Source organism: Anser anser (genome assembly GCF_964211835.1).
Source record: "Anser anser genome assembly, chromosome: 3".
Taxonomy (NCBI): Eukaryota; Metazoa; Chordata; class Aves; order Anseriformes; family Anatidae; genus Anser; species Anser anser.
In genome coordinates, this window is record NC_139722.1 from 18,258,094 (window position 1) to 18,280,133 (window position 22,040).

The 22,040-nt window shown below is 37.4% G+C and overlaps 2 long non-coding RNA genes across 2 annotated transcripts; both read left to right on the forward strand.

Moving 5' to 3' along the window:
* Positions 1-4,807: 4,807 nt before the first annotated feature.
* On the forward strand, positions 4,808-11,756 carry LOC310896239. Its single transcript, XR_014581296.1, has 3 exons — positions 4,808-7,428; positions 10,308-10,360; positions 10,531-11,756. It is a non-coding gene; the product is annotated as an uncharacterized lncRNA (long non-coding RNA).
* Positions 11,757-11,767: 11 nt separating this feature from the next.
* LOC310896240 lies at positions 11,768-19,619 on the forward strand. Its single transcript, XR_014581297.1, has 3 exons — positions 11,768-13,440; positions 15,414-15,674; positions 16,966-19,619. It is a non-coding gene; the product is annotated as an uncharacterized lncRNA (long non-coding RNA).
* Positions 19,620-22,040: the final 2,421 nt, after the last annotated feature.

A 22,040-nucleotide genomic window follows, 5' to 3' on the forward strand; every position in this document is an offset into this window, starting at 1 on the left:
ACCTCCAGGGATGGTGACTCCACCACCTCCCTGGGCAGCCCGTTCCAATGCTTAATAACCCTTTCGGTAAAGAAGTACTTCCTAACATCCAACCTAAAACTCCCCTGTCGCAACTTTAGCCCATTCCCCCTCGTCCTGTCACCAGGCACGTGGGAGAATAGACCAACCCCCACCTCTCTACAGCCTCCTTTCAGGTAACTGTAGAGAGCGATGAGGTCGCCCCTGAGCCTCCTCTTCTCCAGGCTGAACAAGCCCAGCTCCCTCAGCCGCTCCTCGTAAGACTTGTTTTCCAGACCCCTCACCAGCTTGGTCGCCCTTCTCTGGACTCGCTCGAGCACGTCCATGTCCTTCCTGTAGCGAGGGGCCCAAAACTGAACACAGTACTCGAGGTGCGGCCTCACCAGAGCCGAGTACAGGGGCACAATCACTTCCCTCGACCTGCTGGCCACACTGCTTCTTATACAGGCCAGGATGCCGTTGGCCTTCTTGGCCACCTGGGCACACTGCTGGCTCATATTCAGCCGACTATCCACCAATACTCCCAGGTCCTTCTCGGCCAGGCAGCTTTCCAGCCACTCATCTCCCAGCCTGTAGCTCTGCTTGGGGTTGTTGCAGCCCAGGTGCAGGACCCGGCACTTGGCCTTGTTGAACTTCATGCAGTTGACCTCAGCCCATCGCTCCAGCCTATGCAGATCCTCCTGCAGAGCCTTCCTGCCCTCGAGCAGATCGACACACGCACTTAGCTTGGTGTCATCTGCAAACTTACTGAGGGTGCACTGGACGCCCTCATCCAGATCATCAATAAAGATATTAAAGAGGACCGGCCCCAGTACCGAGCCCTGGGGGACTCCACTAGTGACCGGCCTCCAGCCAGATTTGACTCCATTCACCACAACTCTCTGGGCCCGGCCATCCAGCCAGTTTCTAACCCAGCGAAGCGTACGCCAGTCCAAGCCCCGAGCAGCCAGTTTCTTGAGGAGAATGTTGTGGGGAACGGTGTCAAAAGCCTTACTGAGGTCAAGGTAGACCACGTCCACAGCCTTTCCCTCATCCACCAAGCGCGTCACTTGGTCATAGAAGGAGATCAGGTTCGTCAAGCAGGACCTGCCTTTCATAAACCCATGCTGACTGGGCCTGATCGCCTGCTTGCCCTGCAAGTGCCGCGTGATGACCCTCAAGATAATCTGCTCCATGAGCTTCCCCGGCACTGAGGTCAAACTGACAGGCCTATAGTTCCCCGGGTCTGCCCTGCGGCCCTTCTTATAGATAGGCGTCACATTGGCTAGCCGCCAGTCAACCGGGACCTCCCCCGATAGCCAGGACTGCCGATAAATGATGGAAAGAATACATATATGTGTAAACAGGTAAAATATATTGGATGACTTGTGCCTAGTAAGTCATTCTCTATCTTGAGTATAAAAGTTGTTTAGAATACTCCCCTAAACATCATCACTAAGATATCATCAGTAAAAGGTGAAATTCACTGTAAACAGTAAAGTCAGTAAAGACAAGTCTCACTTGCTGTGCCTACCTACCTGTAAAATGTATATGGATGGTGGAAAACTCTACCCTTTCTCTGTTACCTTCAAAGCAGACAAGCAAAACTAGAATTCAGATATTACAGGAATTCTTTCCATCTGAATGAGAATGGACATGACCCATCTTGTCCAGAGAAGCTGCCAGAGCTCATAGCTGCACACTGCAGAAGGAACTCTGTCATTTGTTCAACCTACACACAGATGAGTTTCAGGATGAATTCATCATATGATCCCTAAAAAGAGGATAGTTTTAAAAACTTAGTTCATCTCCATGCATGGTATGTGTACAAACAAAACAAAAGTGCAAAATGAACAAGAGTTTATTTACAAGTCCACAGCTATGTTTTTGTGTCTTTTATTTATCTATTTACCCGTAATAAAGTAACTCTTTGTCTCTTGACTAATGGGTCATTTTTAATTGTTTCCAGTAATATAGAACATAAATTATTCACAGTTGTTTATTTTCAATAATTTGAACAATGGCATGTAAATCATTTTATAAAAAAAAAAAATCAAAGCACTTGTTCCTTTTTTAAAACACTTTTGAGGAAATGTTCTTAAAGTACTTTATTTCCTTTTCATATTGACTCTATTTGTATGAAACATTGCTGCCATTTTAGAGACGGTCATTTTATCATTTGTATGGTTTTGCTTTGTTTTGTTTTGTTTTGTTTTTAGTGTTGAATTTCTCTCTCAAAAAAAAAAAAAAACAAACCAAACCAAAACAAACAAACAAAAAAAAACAGAGAGAGGATATGGAATGAAGAAAGAAATAAGGCAGCAACTGACAATATCTAACTTTTCAGAATTCCATCACGTTTTGGAAAGGAAAATTAGCCAACTTACAGTGTATTTTTTTTCTTTTTTTTTCCATTGTTTTTTGAAAGCAGAGGAAGGATGTGAAGAGATAGAAGTGTTCAAAGGAAATAAAAATGAGAAATGAGGTGGGAGAACCTAACTACAACTTAACACAGCATAGCCGAATACAGATCTTCAGTGGAAACATAAGAGTAATAATTGAAAAAAAAAAATGTGTATGATAATGTAAATCTTTTCTAATTTAAAATCAAGTAAAAGTAAAAAGTAAAAAAAGTAAAAAGAACAAACGTCACCAAGAATGTGCAGTTAGTTGACAATAGTCAGTGATTCAGGACTATTTTGCAAAAGAGACTGGTACATTGATAGAAGAACAAGTTTGGTGTTTAGTGGCAAAATTTTGACACCCATCAATTCAGTATTTCACTGAGGAGACCAGGTTTAAATTTAATTTAAGGGTCTTCACGAGGATTATGAGGAGGATTATTGGCATTCTCTCAGTCATTACTGGTCATTTTGTACAACTACTTGTTCTTTATTGTGCAGGGTAAATACCTGTTCACAGGTAGTTACTTCTTGTCTGGCTTCTGGGAAGAGGACATGCTCCAAGAAGCAAGCCAACACTAACTTCTTTGCTTTGGGGAGGTGTTTGGAAAATCTGTTCACTGACTTCATACTTCTGTGGGATGTTATTACATTACTGGAGAAATGCTTGGGAGATGCTCACACAGGAGTGATCATCTATAGGATGGAACATTTCTGAAGGATCTGTCTAAAAACAACACAAATTTGTATGTTTTAAGTTAATTATCTGCCGAATGCCCATCTTATTCTGGTTATTAGGGACATTCAGAATATAATTGCAATCTTGATTGATTCATTATTTTCCCGTTTGCAGGTCACAGTAAGCACCAACACATTTTTATAATAATCATCTACAATTAGTGGAGTGAATGGGGTTTTGAGTGTGACTTCTCCATTTGTCTGTTATAGTCGTCTATTTTCATATATCTATTCATAGAGTTTCGCTACTGGGAAAAGCAAGAAAATATAATTAGCGCTATTTTCACTGATGGAAAGAAGAAATGGCCTTGTTACAAAAAGGCCAAGTACACTTATCTTCCAGGTGGAAAACATTCCATATTTTAAAGGGTAGATTGTTTTAAGCACAGTGCTTTTCACTGCTTTTCCATGTTGTGTCTGTATGTGTGTGCGTATGTTATTTTGTGACATTTTAAATTTAAAAATTTTATATAACTACCTCAGAAAATTTGTTGCTTGCCCTAGACATCAGCTGTGACTTCACATTGTTAAAAAGTCATGTCAAACACTGCCTCCCTAGGAGACCATTAGCAATAACTGTGCATCAGGAAGTGTCTGGAGTTATGGAGTACAACATACCCTGTCTTAGTCACTTGGAGCTAATTCTGCACCAGTGGTGCTCGGGGCAGAGGCTGTGGTAAGTCACAGATTCAGCATCTCCATTGTACCAATGGGATTGTCATTCCTGTCCTGCCCATGTGATGACAAGTCATGTCGTCTCCACACCGGCATAGGCTTCCACTGGAGGAAATAATTTTCCACTTTTAGCCAGATGCCTGAGATGCATCTGCTGCTCCAAGATGGATTTGAATAGCCTGAAGGGAGAAGGCAGAGATTGGCTGGGGGCTTTAGGAGGCTATTTGCTCGAGGGAAAAGCAGGGAAAGACAAAGACCCCAAAGCCCTTCTCTTGAAAAGTGATGAATGCTTCCTACAAGGCATTGAATACCTCTGTCTGTCACCTTACAAGTCTGGCTGCGTAGATTGTTACACTTCTATCACAGTGTCCTCTCAGAACTGACCTTAATTAAGTTTCAAATTATGGTTGCAAGATTTGCAATATTTCTCATTTGCAAATAGGAAACTGAGGTCCTGTAAGAATAAAGACTGAATATATATACAAGAACACAGGTCTAAACACCACACCTCCGTGCACCTTTTGGTGTTTAATAAAAGTCTGTCCCAAAATAAGTTGCTCACATTTTCTAAAGGATACAATGTTTTCTTGTAAGGCTGATGTACACCAGGGTCTCCTGTGAGACCTAGTGCAACCTTGTTTGTATGGTCCTCAGATACTTCTTTTCTTCTTTTTCTTTAATATACAGCCATTGAATACGAAAAATGAAATATGATTGAAAAGAATGATTATGACTTACGTATGTTTAGGATTTGCCACTAATTAACGTGTATGGAGAATCAGTTGGAACAAGGCCATAAAATCATGGTTCACGAAAAAACATAGGAAGGTACCTAACTACCAAGATAAGAAGTTTTCAGTTTTTCTTCTTCCTTTTTATTCATTCATGTATTTATTTATCTGTCTATTTATTTATTTATTTATTTATTTATTTATTTATTCTGGCTTAGGTTGTTTCCATATAATGTTATCAGGCTTGTAACCTGCATGGGAATGTCAAATAGCTTTTATTGCAAGCTTCTTTTATATAAAGCTGTTATATTTTCCACTAATTATAAGAAATTCCACCTCTGCAAACATGAGGATATGATTAGCTGACATGAAAGACACAATACAAGCAAACAAACATGTTAATAAATCCCTCAAATGAGGCTTAGCATCAGCCTTACTTAATGCTGTCCATGTACAAATCAGCTTTCATTTGCCTTTTTCTCACATTTGCACATTTTCTTATTTTTAGATGAATTTATATGTTTCAACGTTACATCTTTCATTACATCTATGCTCTTTAAAGTTTTTCTGAAGTTGCACCTGAACAAACACCTCACATTTCATCTTTCACTGTGTAGTGGTGGCACAGGGTGATGGAGAGAAGCTGTGGTTGTGCTCTATCTCAGAAGTGGCTGTTAACAGCCCTTACAGGGAAACATCTAGAAAAAAATAAGCTGTATATCCACGTCCAGAGCTAAGACTTGAAATCTCTGCTTTTATTAGCTTCACACCTCCCTGCTAACTAATTCAATATTATAGGATCCCAGTAGATTGCAGAAGTGGCCATTATTCACTATTAAATTCAATAGATAAATCATATTACTTAATACAAAGTGGAATGCAACTCTATCAGATAATCACACAGAACCCTTATATACTCGGTTTTGATCCAACAATTTGAAGTCAACAAGTTTCTTGGCTGATTTTAGTGTGTCCTTGGATGATTTTTTTTCTTATGAATGTTTGCTAAGTATAAAGACATGAGCCACACAGAAATGTATCCTTGCAAGATTAAGCTTTCCAGAAAAATGTTAATCCTTTGACAAAACACATGAAGTATTTCACATCTAAGAATTATTAGTAGGGGTGGAGCTTTTTTTTTTTTTAATTTATTTATTTGATTAAACTTCTATTTAAACTCTTTATTCCCTCTTAGCAAAGGTATACAGTAGGCATATTGTGTTTCATTTTGTTTTCAAGTAATAAGACTTCCAACTGTCCTTCTGAAGAATTTGAATAAAGCTGCCATTCAGTAATTTCATACTTGCTACATTTAACTTTGTCTTCTGCTAAATTACACCGCTAGCCTATAGACCATTACCCTCGTAAACAGAGTTAAAGCCCCTGTTGCTGTATTTCCCACTGAAATTACAAAAAAAAAAAAAAAAAAAAAAAAGCTGGATCTTTGTGTGGTTGCGTTGCCAGCAAAGATGAACACTGTTATAGATGTCTGGAGAATGAGGATGTGAATTAACAGGAAATGGCAGGGTTTGCTGCTGGGTTAGGCTGTCACTAGGACAATTAGCAGTATCATTATCAGGTCCCCAGCCCTATAAATAGTGCAATGAAGAAAAACTCTGTTAGCACCACATTAGTACCAAAAGACTCTAGCCAGGTATGAAATTCCAGCCATAAGAAAGTTAGTGTGACTGTATGACTTGTATTTACATTTTAGATTAGCAGAGAATCTCCACAGCCTATAATCAGTGATGTTTTTAAATAAATAAATACAAAAAAGCTCATTTTTTAATATTGAAAAATTCAAGAAGAAGAAGAAAAAAAATAAATTAAAAATACTCAAAGCAGTTTACTCATTTTTTCGAAATTAAAATGAGTTCTTTACAGGCAAATGAGCAGTTTCTAGTATACATGAGGAGGTCACCACACAGCATTTCTGGTACTAACAGATGACAGACATGATAATGTCTGATGACAGACATTCTAATAATTAGCTTTTTCTGTGTCTTTGCAAACCCATCTTTGTAGATGCATAGCATCTTTTCCTTGCTCTTATCCTTTTTCCCTCATTAACATTTCAATCAACTGTACTTTTCATTGGAAACCAAACTGAGAATGTGGGGAATTAATATTTCTAATGTGTTTTTAATAGGAAAAAATGTATTCTAGATGTCTGTGAGCTGTCTATTGCTTTTTGTTGTTATTCCTATAATTGAAGTTGCACAGTGTGGTACAGAGATGTATGATTTTCTTCCTCTGAAAGGACTGTAATTTAGTATTGAGCCTAAGGTAATCTTTAAAAGATCAACACTAAACAGCATTGAGAATTGAAGTAGAACAAACATGCAAACTTGTCTGTAGAAAGAGCAACAGATTATGAAGTTAATGGTCAGAAATCTGAGGTTTTACTTGCCTCATATGGGTGTATTTAAAGAGAGAAATCTGCTTTTCATGCATGATTGTTTAGATCCTTTTTTTGTGGATCTCTCCCTCACATAGATCTGTTCCAAGACTGAGCCCTGGCAAAGCACTTCTCAAACACTAATATTTTGGGATGTGTTTTTCTGACATGGTGAGGAGAATCATGACCTCCTCTTGGTGCCATCAGGTATGCATACATCCTTCTGATCTTTCTACTGCCCCTGCCACCTTCCACTATTCAGGCTGGCTTGTTGCTGATTATGGCTACATGGTGTGGTGTCTGCCCTCATGCCAAGGCAGACATTTCTGGCACTCATTCACCAGAGGGTTACTGCTCCAGTTGTCTCCTAAGCTTCTTTTCTTCTTCTTTTTTTTTTTTTTTTTTATTTTCTTCTTTTCCTGCTCAAAAGGAGTTGTGTTAAAGTCAGGGAGATGAAGAGATGAAGAAGAGCCCAGGCTTGATGGGAGTAAGTATAAATAAATAAGTAAACAACTGTAAATGCATATTGTCAAATTATAAGGTATGTTTGTTTTTGTTGTTGTTGTTGTTTTGTTTGTTTGTTTTTCATGAAAACTCAAGCTGTTAAAGTAATTTATTCAAATTGTCTCAGCAGGGGTCTTGGCAACATAGGTCAAGGTGGATTTCCTGGTAGAAAAAAAGAACTGTTCTGAAATTCTTGGTGGAACAAATCCCGCAGAAAAAAAATAAATAAATAAACAAACAAATAAATAAATAATTACAGTGTTTTCATATTTACATTAGACAACTGAAATACAATGGGGAAGTTACTAAGCCACATATTTTAGAGATCAATGAGCCATATATTAGTTTCACTCCCTAGCAATTCAAATGCATCATTCTCAAAAGAAATACTTGGATTATTTAAAATAAGTCAGTAATTTAAATCTGTTAATAAAGTAAAATGCAAAATCATGATTTAATCAGTGAATGCAGCTAACATAACTACATAAACATAAAATATTTGATGTAACATGGAAAGTATTAGAGGGGCTGTAGAAAACATTTTGTTAATTATGTTAGGGCTATTGGTTAATTTTAAAATAGTATTAGGAATAGCTTGATAGAATTCCTTATCTTTGATAAAAGGTAGCTAATTACAGGGGTTAAGAATATGGAAGTTATATTAAAATGTTAAAATAAATGTCTCTCTCCCCCTGTTTGGCTGTTCCAGAACAACTGCACAAAGAATACGATGGCTGATAAATAAAACGAAGTATACAGTCCTTAAGGAGCATGTGGAATTCATTGCCATGGGAGGCAGTAAAGTGGTTGTAGGGTGGTTGTATTTAAAAGAGGATTATTTTACAAGCAATAACACTGAGCTAAATTGTATGGAGCAACGGAGCAACATTCTTCACAAGACCCCTGAGGCCAGCTCAGCATTTTCAGCTATGGCAGCAGAGCATTTTGTGCCAGCAGAGAGGAACCAAAGTGTACAGAAAGATGACACAACAAAAAGCTAACCAAATGGCAAGGAAAAGCCAAGACGAGTGGAGGAGTTGGAAGACAGTAATAAAACTACAGCTTGTCCAAGCTCAGCCAGGCTTCCGTCAGTGTGCATCTCTTCTCCCCATGTTTTCTTGTTAACTGACTCAGAGCTGCAAAGGCACTTGGCCAATGGGAAATTAAACCCAGGAGCCAAGGTGGAAGCCAGGCTGGCTGCATCTGGCCATAGTGAGTCAGCTTTGGTCTGGGAATATTTTACTGATACATTGCAATATTTTATAAATATATATACATATTTTCTTTTTTTCTTTTTCTTTTTCTTTTTTTTAATGAACAGTATTTGCTGAAAAAAAAATAATAATAAAGAAAAAGAGGTGAATGTGACCACTTGGGGAGCAGGGAGTAAGAGGACAGCTTGGAGAAGACATACACAGGAGGAGGAAATAATACAGACACTAACAGTGCATCTAGGGCAGTAAAGCCCACTGCTAAAAGCCTCTTTCAGAAAACAGCTTCCTCTCACTGCTACCCTCTTCCCTGGGAAATGTTTGCCTTCACTTTTCTCAGCAGGTTGCTGTTCCTCTTTGTCAGCCTCCTCCATCTCTTTTGGGCTTGGGGGACATAAATATCTCTTTTGGCCCTTCCTTCAAGTCTCATCCACATAGTGTCTTCATAATAACCTCTCCAGTCACTCAGCTGGTTTCACATGTCAAGAAAATGTATACAGGTGAGCTGAGAAACAAACTTTTTCTGGGGGAGAACTGAAAAAAATCTTAAATGGAAAACTGAAGTTTGAATTCAGGAGGCAGGACAACAGAGAATCAGAGAAATGATTTGAAGTGTAAGATGGTATGGGTGAGGAAAGTGCTATTAAATGATAAGCATTTAAGTGTTTTATTACCAAAACAATGGTAGTGATTGTGACTGTAAGCAAGTGTGCTTACCCAAGCAAACTAAGTTATGAATTACTGGTTAAAAGTTGAAGTATTTTCCATGTGGTGTATTTTAACACAAGGATAAGGGGCAAATTCTAATAACCAAACATGCTAACTAGGAATATGTTAATTTGATTTCATTATGAAAAAAAAACAGCATTGCAAACCCCTACCTTGCGTCAATGTAGGGAAATAAAATTTCAAAATGAAGATGATGGGATCAGACTAAAATTCTGTTTGAAACAAGAGTATTTTTTTAAATCCTTACATTGCTTATAAGGAACTTGGGAGACAGCAGGTTAAAAATTCTTATGGAGAAAATTGCGTATGCCTTAGTCCTACATTAAAATAATAATAATAAATATAAATAATAAATATAATATATTAATATAATAAATATATTTATTAATAATAAAATTAATATAATAAATATAATAAATATAATATAATAAGAATAAATTATTATTAATAATAATTAACAACAACAGCAACAGCAACAACAACAACAACAACAAAAGAGTTATTTTAAAGTTTTGGCATATGGAGTTATTGTAGCTCACTGAACAGCCTCCCCCCCCCCCCCCACTCAGCCTCATGTTAGATACCAGATCTCTCTTCCTATTACATAATGCAGGGAAATATACATATAAAATAAAGTTATTTTAAATACAAAGTTTTGCAAGAATTATTGTAGCTTATAGGGAAATTGAGAGTTTGGGGAGTTTTATATGTTTCAAGGTTCTATGTCTGATGGAAAAGCTCAGTTTACTGTGAGCATATTTGCAACTGCGGGGTTCTGCAGGAACTTGAAGAGACAGAAAACAGTGAAAATGCAGACTCACAATGTAAAAATATAGGAAAACTCTTTGTGATCTTCCGTGGCACTGATGTGTAAGGCTAATAACAGCGGCTTCCCTCCACTCTTTTCCTGTCCTTACCTAAGAACAGATCCAGATGTTGCGAGAACGTCACCAAAGGGAAGCAGGAAAAGGAAGGGTGAGTATTGTTGAAGAAAGAGTTTGGGATGAGATTTTGCTGGGTCAAACTGCCGAACTATGTGGAGGAGTTGGTGAGCTGAGCTCAGGTGGACCAGTGAAGCTGTGCTCTTGGACTTCTCCTACCATTTCAATGTGTTTCCTTGAAATAGACAATCTGTCTCTTAACAGGAAATAATTCTGAAGGGTTTTACTTAGCAAGGAAGATTGCTGAAGTCCCAAGTCAGCCTCCATTAGGCAAGCTACAGAGGACTTCCAGTGCTAAATAAGAAGTCAAAGACAGATTCTGAGAAGGCTCAGGTGGGCATGTGAGATATTGCTCTTTCTTAGAAGCCAGCACTTTCTAACCTTAATTCAGAGAGCACTGACTAACATCCAGGCAAATACAGGAGGTTGACATCTGTACATTTCCCCACTGCCAGTGTTTTTTAATATACTAGGAATTTTCTCAAGAGTGGACATGACGTGTTATATGGTCTCTCTGAGGGGATTGGTGAACTCTGGCATTAAATACTGAGGGCAATAATTCTTATATCAGATTTATTTCCAGATAATGTGAACTACAGCCTGAAATTAATCTTGGGCCTTAAATGCAAATACATCTTTCCCTTTACATCCAGACACTTGAGGATTACTGTCTTTATATATGGCACAAAGCCTATTTTGATGACATTTTGACCATTCCTGTTGGACTGTAATCGTATAAGGACATTGCTGAAGCCATGGTGTCCCACGGGGTCCTGTGCTGTTTCTGGACCATACATGTCGTTGCTATTCCTTTTCTTTGCAAGTCTTAAGCACTATTACAGTTTAAATGCAGATGGTAAAATGAAAATCCTCTTTACTCGAGTTGATATTATAACACTTTCCATTGTCCCAAGATGTTCCATGCCAGAGGTGAATATCTTAACACATTTAGGGAGTGCTAACATATGGCATGTTTCACTGTGTTGGGAACAGTGCCCTTGACACTCTTCAAGTGTTCACAAAAAGCAGACAGGAACTAAAACCTTCTATCATCCTTCATCTTGAGATTTTTTGCTATAAGTTCTTCAAATCTGCGAGTTTCTCTTGTGGTCCAGAAGTTGGATTATTTGCTAAATCTCATGATCCTCTGTCAGTCCTCACTTCATAAAGATCATCTCTTAATTCTACCACACCATGGATTTGGATATGGTTGTTTCAGGCCTTAAATTTACTCCTTTGTATGATATCTGTAAGCTCTTTTGGGTCATATATTTTTCAATAATATTTTTGCTTTTTGTAAAAGGCTCTTTTTATACAATCTATTTTCCCTACTGATAACAGCATCTTCTTTCTTGGTTAGCCCCTGGCTGATGTCAGTAGCTCTTTGAGAAATCATATATACTGGAAATGAACAAGTAAAGACAAATCAATCCAAGCAAATTAAAAACACAACAGCAGTTGTAGAACAACACATATCATACATCCTTGCATAAGAGACATTGGCTTTAGTTCTTTCAGTGTTTATAATTCACTATACAAAAAAACTCTCGTGGAAAGTATTTCTTTTTAACCACAACAGCCCAGTGGCTGAATTTTGTTCAGAGGAGTAAGAAAAGGTTTTTCTCAAATGACATCAGTGTTCACTATTTGAGGTTATCATCTTTCACTCTTCTCATACCACACTGAATCATGAAAGTTTTTCAGAGAAATGCTGCAGCTGGCTGAAGTTAAAATCAATGCCATGAGTCTAAATGCAGATTTTATAAATATATATACACATATATATATTTTTTTCTGTCCCTAAGGTGTATTCTTATTTGTTTTCTCTTTCTGATCATTTTAACTTAATTCATACAATTTTCTTTCATTTTGTTTATTTTCTTTTTCCTTGTGCATTCTTTTCATTCATCTTCTTTCACTGGAAAGGTTTTTGTTTGTTTGTTTGTTTGTTTTGTTTTGTTTTGTTTTGGTAGGGTTTTATTTTTCCATTTTTAGTATACTAGATTTATTTTATTTATTTATTTTTTCCGGACTACTTTCCTGCCCTCTGATCACATCCCTTTATGCTACTTTTTTAGTATAATCTTGATTAGTTTAATCTTGATTTCTCTGTAAATAGTATATCTGTTTTAAGCGTTATCTTGCTAGATATACTTGCTCTGGTGTTACTTCTGAATTGATCATGATCTGAGTAATATGCTCCATACATCACCAAAAGCAATTTTTTTTGTGCTGAGAAATGGGTCTATGGTAAATGACTAATCCTAGAAAACAGTAAAAAGAAGGTCTCAGTTCTCACCAGTTTGCTGTTGCCATCGTTACACTGTACATGAGAGAGGGAGGCTCTTATGTTCAAGGATTTTGACCTCTGAGTCTTCCTTCAGTCAGAACTCCTGAAGCATTTCCTTGAAACACTTCAGGACTGGGATTTGTTACCATGGCTGTTGTTAGACCTCTATGAATCATCATGAATTCATCTATCCAGCGTGTATCAGTACGACAGATATGATAGACATCAAGTGGCAGAGGATCAGATATGGTAGATCCCTTAGGGAGCAGTCTATTCCTCATTGTTACAAAGCCAAGTGATGTTACAAACACCAGTAAAAGACACCTGTTTAGGTGTGGTTAGCACGTACAGAACAAGAGGGGCATGAGAAACCTACCTTGAAGGGCAGGAGTTGAACACAGAGACATTACTTTCCTGCTGCCCCTACTTTCATGCAATATGCATAGGGAATTACCAAGAAAGTGGGCTTCTCCAGTCCGTTCATAGGAAATTCCTTCTTAATGAAACATACTTGTCAGTAAAAATATGTTTTTGGAAAGATATATATATATATATATTTTTCCATTTGAAACCCTGCTAGTCTTTCTTTCAGGACTTAACACATATAAAAGCCACTGGTGTTTTGATTTATTTTTACTTTGTTTGATTTCAGGGGAGGTAAATGTCAGTAATACTACTTGTTTATCTTGCAGACTGAGCCCCTCATTTAACAATAGAGAAGGTATTACTTAGTGGGAACTGATCAAGATCTTTTTGTATGACTCTGCCCAAGAGTCCTGAACTGCATGGATTGCTTTAAAAGACAAGATCTCTTCTATATCCACGTAAGTGCAAGTCTGGCCTTAACTTTCATGATAGGAAGCGTAAGATTTTATTGTCTTGGTTTTCTGACATATCTCCAGTGTGAAGTCAGCAGGTCAAGCCATCTGTTTTTGGTAAATTCTCATGTAATGTAAAACAACTGTTGCTGTCATTGTAACTTCTCTGCATGGGTAGATAGTCCTAGAGCCAGAACATCATCTTCTAGCACTTAATGATGTATTCAGAGAGTTCCCAAATCAAGGGAATATTCTCCTTTTAGAAAACTTCCTGGTTTAAATGAAATCTATGAAAAGAGACAATTGTACTTATTTACTGATATAAACTTTTAAAAAAGAAGTGATTGAATTTGATATTTAGGGTAAAATTGACTGGCAGAAGATGGGATCTGTGACTTGAAAAGGTCGTTGAATGTTGTCCAGAGGAAGGACACTTCTAGTATACAATTAACAAAATGATAAGTGCTATTAATTGGTCCCTTTGCTTGTTCATTACCACTTAGTGGGAACTAAGTGAACCCCTCTCACAAGGCTTTATTAAGCAGCCTAAATGCAGGCTCCTAGTATCTTTTTTGATGACTGAGCAACAACATACTCTGTCCAAGATGACAAAGGACAGATATTTATTGTGCCACTCCATCTTCTGCTGGAGCAGCTGCTGATGACTCAGCACTTACCTTATAACATTACTAGTAGCACCAAATGCTTGTATTTATATAACTGAATAACAACCATAATGTTCATATTCTATAAGTGGTCACAGAACATAAAGGAGTAAATTTTACTTCTGAAAAAAAAAAAAAAAGATAACAGATTTTGAGCAATCTATTTGTATGCACTTAGAAAATGGTAAATACTAGCCAGCAACATGGATTTGTAACAAATGCGATGCAGTGTTCATATGCAGATTAGGACACCTTAATTTAAACATCTGTGTGTGGATGTCTTCCTACCAGCTGGTGCCCAAGCTCCAATTACACGCTATAGAGATTTAGCCAATGCAATCAATGGATTTTGGGTGCAAACTTGACCAAATGTACATAACATCTTTAATGTGAGATTAAAAAAACTCTCTAGGCTGAATGGCTGCATGGACTGACTGACTGAAAGTCCATTGACTAAAGAGATAATTTAAAAGACATATGTGTATAAACCTAAATGTAAATATATTTAATGTCCTTAGATGATACTGAAATACATCTATTATATTAAATTCAATTAGTTCAATTTTTATTGTAATAAGGCTTCTGAATTAAAGGAAAGGATGTTTTGGGGAAAATGTGGTATGCCTTATTATATTTGTAAATGAATAAACACATTATTGTGAGCTAGGGAAATATCAGCTTGATAAAACTACTCTGAAGTGGGTGCACAATTGCTTGAAAAGCTGTCCTTTAATAATAGTTATCAATAGTTTGTCATTAAACTGCAAGGATGTATCAAGAGGACTTCAGTAAAAATCTGTCCCATGGCTGGTAAATCATTCAGTGACTTCATTAATAATTGGGATGATGGAAATTAGAGATGATGGTTATTACATTGTCAGGGTGACTACAATAGAAAGAGCTCCAAAGACAGAGCAGGATGGTGCTAGAATTCAAGCTGATATCTATCAACTAGAGAGTGAGCCTGCAATAAAACTCATTGAGGACAAGTGAAAAATACTTTACCAAAGTCAAGTACGAATACAAGATAGGGAATGACTGGCTGGAGAGCACTTCTTCAGAAAAGTGCCTTATAGTTTCAGTGGATGACAAATTGAACTTTAACCAGCAATATCATATGGTTGTGAAAAAACACAGCAGAACAAAAGAGACCCAAGCCCCAGCAGGTATTTCCTAACATGTAAATAGGGCTGCAGCATGTAAAACAAGGGAAAAAAAACTTTCTGTTAGATTGAGTACTGAAAAGACTTCACTTTTTTTTTTTTCTCTTTTTTTTTTTCTTTTTTTTTCTCTCTTTTTTTTTTTTTTTTTCAGGATGAGATATCAAACAGGGCAACATTACCTTGCACAGGTGTGAGGAGCTGTTGGTATCAGCCTGATACAGCAGAGCAATTCAGGCGCCTTCAGCCTTCAGCGTTCACCTCATGGAATGGAGAATGAGTTTTAAGCCCTTTGGAAATATGGCAGCTAGCAGATGTTTAAAACCTACTCATCCCATCCCGCTGTTTATAGTTATAAGTCCCAGGAAAGAAATAAAGAGTGAAGAAGCACTCTCCTGACTCTGGAGGGCTACAGGTAGCCTTGCCCTGAGTTGGGGGCTATTTGCTGTTTTTTATTGGTTTGTTTTTACCGTTTCCTTATCTTTAGCTCTTGTATAAGAACATGCTGGTGTCATACAAAAATGCAAGGCCTGGTTCCTTTCTTCTATTCTGGGAGAAGGGAGTAAAACCTTCCACTTCCCCCTTTTATGGAGTGATTTCATCCACAGATATTCCAATAATTGAATGAAAATGTAAATAATATTTTAGCTAATTTTACTTCTCTGTGGTCATCTGTTTACTTTCTAGAATTGTGTGTTTGCTCTCACAGTCATCATTAATCTTAAAATTAGGGTAATCTGGCTTGAATGCACAAACATTTTTTCACGTAAATGTTTCCATCAACTTCCTAATTCCCAACTCAGAAATTAAGCTATTGAGTAATCAATAATCGTGTTTGCTAGGAACAGCTCCCTTAGCAGTTTAATGTCTAAGTCCTGTTATAAGGAAGGCAACAGCAAGTTTTCTATTCTTTTCAGTAAGAAACATATAGGACCTCAGGTAAAAGAAGGTTTGCGTGTGTTTGTATGTTAAACTTTTTAGAGAATAAAAGGTGACAAGCATCAGGGAAGAGGAGTAGACTAGTAAATGTTACAGAGAATTGGAGATCAAGGTTTATTTTTTCTCTGCTTTGTAATCAGGAGAATAAATTTTAATTTAATTCTTTAGACTTGTTTTACAATTGCTTTATGTTAATTTGCATTTTAAGTTTCCTCATGGCCACTGAAGATCACAGTAATGCTGGGGATTAAACATGTGCCTATATGGTCATCCTTTTTATTTGCTGGTGCAAGGAAGGTGATACCAATATCTTTCTGAAGTAAATACTTTTCATTCAGAACATCCTTTCTCCTAAAATTACAATGAATGAAAGAAAATCAATGTTGCCATCATCTAGTTTATGCTTATAAACTCTATAGTTGTAAATCTTAATCTTAGCTAACACAGATAAACAGGACATTTCATCTATCACTTTGTGACTCATACCCTAAGACTCTTTAAATGAGAATTTTGAAGACTATTTGGTATGGAATGTATTTTACATAAAGCACCGTTGAGTGTGTCCCATCTTTTTTGGAACATATGTAAACCCTAAAATATGCTTTTCAATTACTGCATATGTTTAATACCTTAGCTTTCCCCAACTTAAAATCTGCCTCTTTCATTTTCTTTTTCTTTCTTTTTTTTTTCTGTTATTGCTCAAATTTGTTTGGAGATGTCTTTAACCACTGCTATTTTTAAAAGATTTTCAATATTGTCTTTATTAGGACTTCCTGAGGGATGAAGATGGACTTGAAAGAACAGCTGTGTGATGGGCAAGATCTTATCTGGGATGAGGATTACACCAATATGTATTTTAATATTGTTATTCATAACTTACCAGAAACGAAAATTCTCCCGTGGTAAAGATAAAATCTTTCAGCTATTTAAAACATGTGAGTCAGTCTTCTGATCCTCTATGTGATTTAGCCAAACATACTTGTTCATAGCTAGGAATCCAATGTGTAGGGGCACTTCTTTTGCCATGGAGATCGCTGATCACACGGTCGACAGCTGTGATCACACATGCACAGCCTGTTAGGTAGTAAAATAGCAGCAGATCAGTTAGTGACACTGCTTCATTTATATATCCCTAAAGGAATACACGTCTAAGTAAACAAAAATGACTGTGTTAAACAATATCCTGTGCCTCAACTTACCCAACAGAACCCACCTCTCTGAGAGATGCAAACCTGCCCTGGCTACATGGTTTCAGGATTTGTCCCAAGATTGTTAACCAATGTAAGGAGTCAAAAGAGTTCTGTAACAAAGCAGTGTTCAGTCATTTCAGAAAGTTTCAGCTCCACGTGATGCTGTGTCCAATAAATAAGATTGCTGAGTAATGCACCAAAATGGGAAAGTCCATGGGAGGTAGGTGCCATAAGCAGGGACATCTCACGGAAGATCTGAGAATGAGGTGACGAATCCCAACACAGACTGGAGATAAAAATGAGCAGTGGCGTTTATGAAATCAGTGCAGCACCCACACAAGGAGCTCTTTAAGGCACTTTGACAAGCAACATAGCTCTTGCTGTTCATGTGCAGGTTGGGAGCCATGTATGGAACACGGTGGTGGGGTGAGTCAGCCTGCCAAGTGGGGCTGCCTTACCTGAAGGCCATGATTCAGCTGAACAAGGCATAGTGTCTATAAGCGGGGCATGGATGATTTCCCTAGTAAAAATTGTTTTTACTGGCCTGCAGTTTACTTTAGAAATGAGGCCTGTGTCAAGAACATAAACATTTTAAGCAACAGGAAAAAGCCATCTGGCCTCATATGCATACTATTTTTTTTAGTATATCGTAAGCCTACTTCCCTGCTTTTTCACTATTCTTCTTAATCCTTTCCTCCTCCATTAAAATAACAATGAGAAAGGAGAGAAGAGGGGAAAAAAAGCTGCAGAGGTATCTCTTCAACTCATTTCTGTACTTTGCTGCAATCACCTTTCCTGCTAACTTATTCAATATGTTTATTATCCTTTACATAAATAGTTCTGCCTGACTTCTCAGTTTCCTCTTTATTTGAAACCATTTGTCATTTTTGTTTAATATCTAATTGGGTTTGAAACTGTACATCAATTTTACCCATGCTTATATATGAATTATATATATAAAATATAAAGACAAACTTATACATATATAAAAGTGATAATATTTCCAGTTGGCCAGGCTTTTGTTTTGTAAGTGATAACAAATTTAACAATTTTAACTTTTCATTGCTGGCTAGAGCGAAATAGTGAAACCAATTACTAATTACTTAATTTGGGGAGCTATATGGGAAAATCATTAAAAATATTAACAGATCACACAGTAACAATATTTGACACAACTATGATGTGCAAACAATATACAGATGATGAAGCAAGAAAGAGAAAGACAAGGGAATGTGAAATATTATTGTGAAAAAAAAGCTAAAGTTTGAAATAGCAAATGTCAGGTTTCAAGACAAGGTTTTGATTTTCAAGCTCCAATAGCAGAATAATGAATGGAACTGATTTTAGTACGTTATTCAGAAGATGGCTAAACTAGTAATATGTATAAAATGATACTTAAAATTTGGGTAAAAAAAAAAAAAGAATGGAAGCTAACACATATGTATTTTGTGCACAGACTTTTTTTAGGTTTTGTTCCTTCTTTTTACTTCTTCTCTTGAAAGAAAAAAAAAAAGAAGAAAAAAAAAGAAAAAAAAAAAAGGCAAACCAATCTCATCCCCTCCAACCTTGGAAAGTAAAATTTTCCGAACATTTTGATTTAAGACATATTTTGTATTTTGAAATCAGTTACTGTATCATCATTGGCCTCAGCATTTTCCCTGTGGAATACATCTTCTTGTGCTGAACCTAGCAGAATACCAGCCTAGAGGCTTCTGGTGAGAACACTTTTCTGCAGCCCTGCCAGCAGGCTTACAGGAGGGCTCCTGCTCTGTAAATTACTGTGGTTTGACAGTAGTCATGGATTTGTGAAACCAAAGACAGCCATTGGCAAACCAGACATCGGCAACAATGGCTCTAAGAGAGACTTTCTGGACATCAGCCATTTTGCTGATGAACAAGAATTATTGTCAACATTTACAAGTTCCACATACCCTCCCAATTCCCCCAGTCAACTCAAATGTGTATCTAGGAGGAGTTTGCCAATGACCTGCACCAAATTTCTTTGGACAGCTTTATATATCCAGCTTGTAACAGTTGATGAGGTGAATTCATTGGAATGTTATACCTAGTGATTTATGAAGAAAATGTCTGTAATCTTTCCTCTAGGTTAGAGCAACCTGGCAACAGTGATGTGGTGATCTGCCCAGAACAGAGTCAGAAATGCTTACCCACTGAAGGCATTTCAGCCCCACCAAAAAAAAAAAAAAAAAAAAAAAAAGTATTTGTGTGTTAGTTTCTTAATGTCTCCATATATTTTTACTGATCCTTCCCATCATTCCTTCACACTTTTTTTTTTAATAAAAATAAATTATTTTTTATTTAGTTGTTTTTTGTTTGCTTGTTTGTCTTTGTGTGTATGAAGGGGTGTGTTGTACACATAAGGAGATCTGAATCCCCTGGAAACATCTTTCCGTCAGTTGCATGAGGAGCCTAGCATACTTATGCTTTTAACTAGAGTGAACCTGAAGTCAGGGAATCTGAATGACATATTTATTCAACTTGTGAAGGCTAAATCCACAAAGACTGTATCTAGATTAGTGAACTAAAATGAACCAGGACACAGGGCCATGCCCTGGCACCCTGTAGTCCTTACTATTTAACTCTTAGCATTGTCCCAGATGTAGTTTTGACCATGGCCAACTAGTAGTCCCAGACGGTGCCTAGGCACAGGACAGGGGTTAGCACAAGCCAGGGACTGCTTTCAGTAGGTAATCTGAACACAGTTACCTCGTTTCAGGTAAAGGTGTTGGTGGAGAACAGACAAGAAAATTTAACCACATGGATGGGAGCAACCACATGTCAGCTGGCCTCGGGGCTGGAGAACAGCCACTGGCCTATTGTCCTAGCTAAGGCAGATGTAACCAAAAGGACATAAGTGTTGCAACCCTTAATTATATGTTCTCTACCACCAAGTGGAAAACAGCAAGGCCCTCTCTTCAAAGCAAAAGGAGTGTTAGCAAAGAAAATGATCAAAGAACTCCTAGAGCTATACAGCAGGACATTCTAAAGAGAAGAATAAGAGTTGGGCCAGATCTCCAAGAGTAATGAGATGCATGTTTTCTCAGGATTTTCAGTGATGATACCTCTTGCTGACATAGGCGTCTTAGGATAGACCTTTTTCTACAAAGGGTCATGCTGAATAATGTCAAAAGAAATTTGACTCAAAATAGTGGATGAACTAGGAAGAAGACTGAGAATTCAGAATAGTCTCTCAGATCTTAATACTCATTTATGCAGAATGCAGGAATGTGGATTGGACTAAATCAGAGCAAGTTTGATGCTGCCACCTGGCAGTTAGAAAAATCACTAGATACTGAGAAAAGTCAATTGTCAGTCCCTTCACAAGTGCACCAATGCAAAGGGTCAAGAGAACTATCATACCAGAAGAATCTTTTTTTTTTTTCAAGATTTGTATTTTTTCCTCAAGAAGATAATTTATATTACCTAAATAAGATAATAAAAAATGTCTTAGACTAAATGTAAGCTGAGCTTTCACAAAATGGCACGTGCCAAGAACCTGCTCTGCAGCTCATTCCAACTGAAAATTTGGTTGAAGGGCAGCAGAAATCCTTTGCCTGCTTCATCCCATAATAAATCTTCCTCCACGGACAATGTGAAAAGGAGGAGATACCTTAGGCTTATACCTGGGATTTGTTCCAGTACAGAAGTAGAAATCATCCCAGACACATTTGAACTGAGGAGCTGGGAAGAGCTCGTGGCTCCTACAGTTCAGAGTTGAAGAACTAGTGTGAAGTCTGCTAAGAAAGAGCTTTTTATGTTGGATTTAGATGTTGTTTCATAAGTCATAGCATTTCTGTTCTTGTCTTTTGAGATAGGTTTAGGTTCTCTGCATTTTAAAGCAGAGAACATATTTAGGCCTATTTTTTTGCCTATATAAGATGTCTGTAAGATGATAGCATTTATTTATAATGTTAGACCTTTATCCAGAACAGAGGTAGCTCATGCCAGTACCTTTCTTTTTAGCACTCTGAGTATTTCCAGCTGGTGACACCAAATAGCCTCCACTTCCTCGTGTGGAACACTCACCAGTTGTTTTACCCCCTCCTCCTTTCCTTTTTATTTTTGCTGCTGGAAGGATGTGGGTGATGATTTATAGAGCATGTCCAATTGGCTCTGTTTGTCTGTGCTGGCCTGCTTCATGCACACTGAGGTCAGTGATGTATTTGTAGGTAACCATCCAAGGAAAACACCTCACAGCAGGCAAAAATGCTAACTAAGTAAAACAAACTCAGGAATGTGATCATCTGTTTAGCAAAGTTTTCAGCAGTCTTTTCCATTACACTAAGCTTTCAGTTAGGTTCTACAAATTCAGAAGTGAACACAGCACTGAAATACCTCAGACATCTTCAAATACATAGGAGACTCGATTTGTCAAAGGGGGTTTGGGTGGGGGAACAATGAAAGCTCCTTTTAAAAGATGGGATAAGCATTTTACTCCAAAATGCCCATAGGAGAAAAAAAATAAAAATAGGAAAAAGATTGTTCATTAAAGGCTATGGGTTTTATTCACATTTTAAAAGGCAAAACTATAATCACAGAACAAAATCATCCCCTGTTGCCGCATTGTTAACTGCATAGTAGGTCCCACTACTTACATCTGATGTGATCCCCAAAGAGAAATTCTACTGACA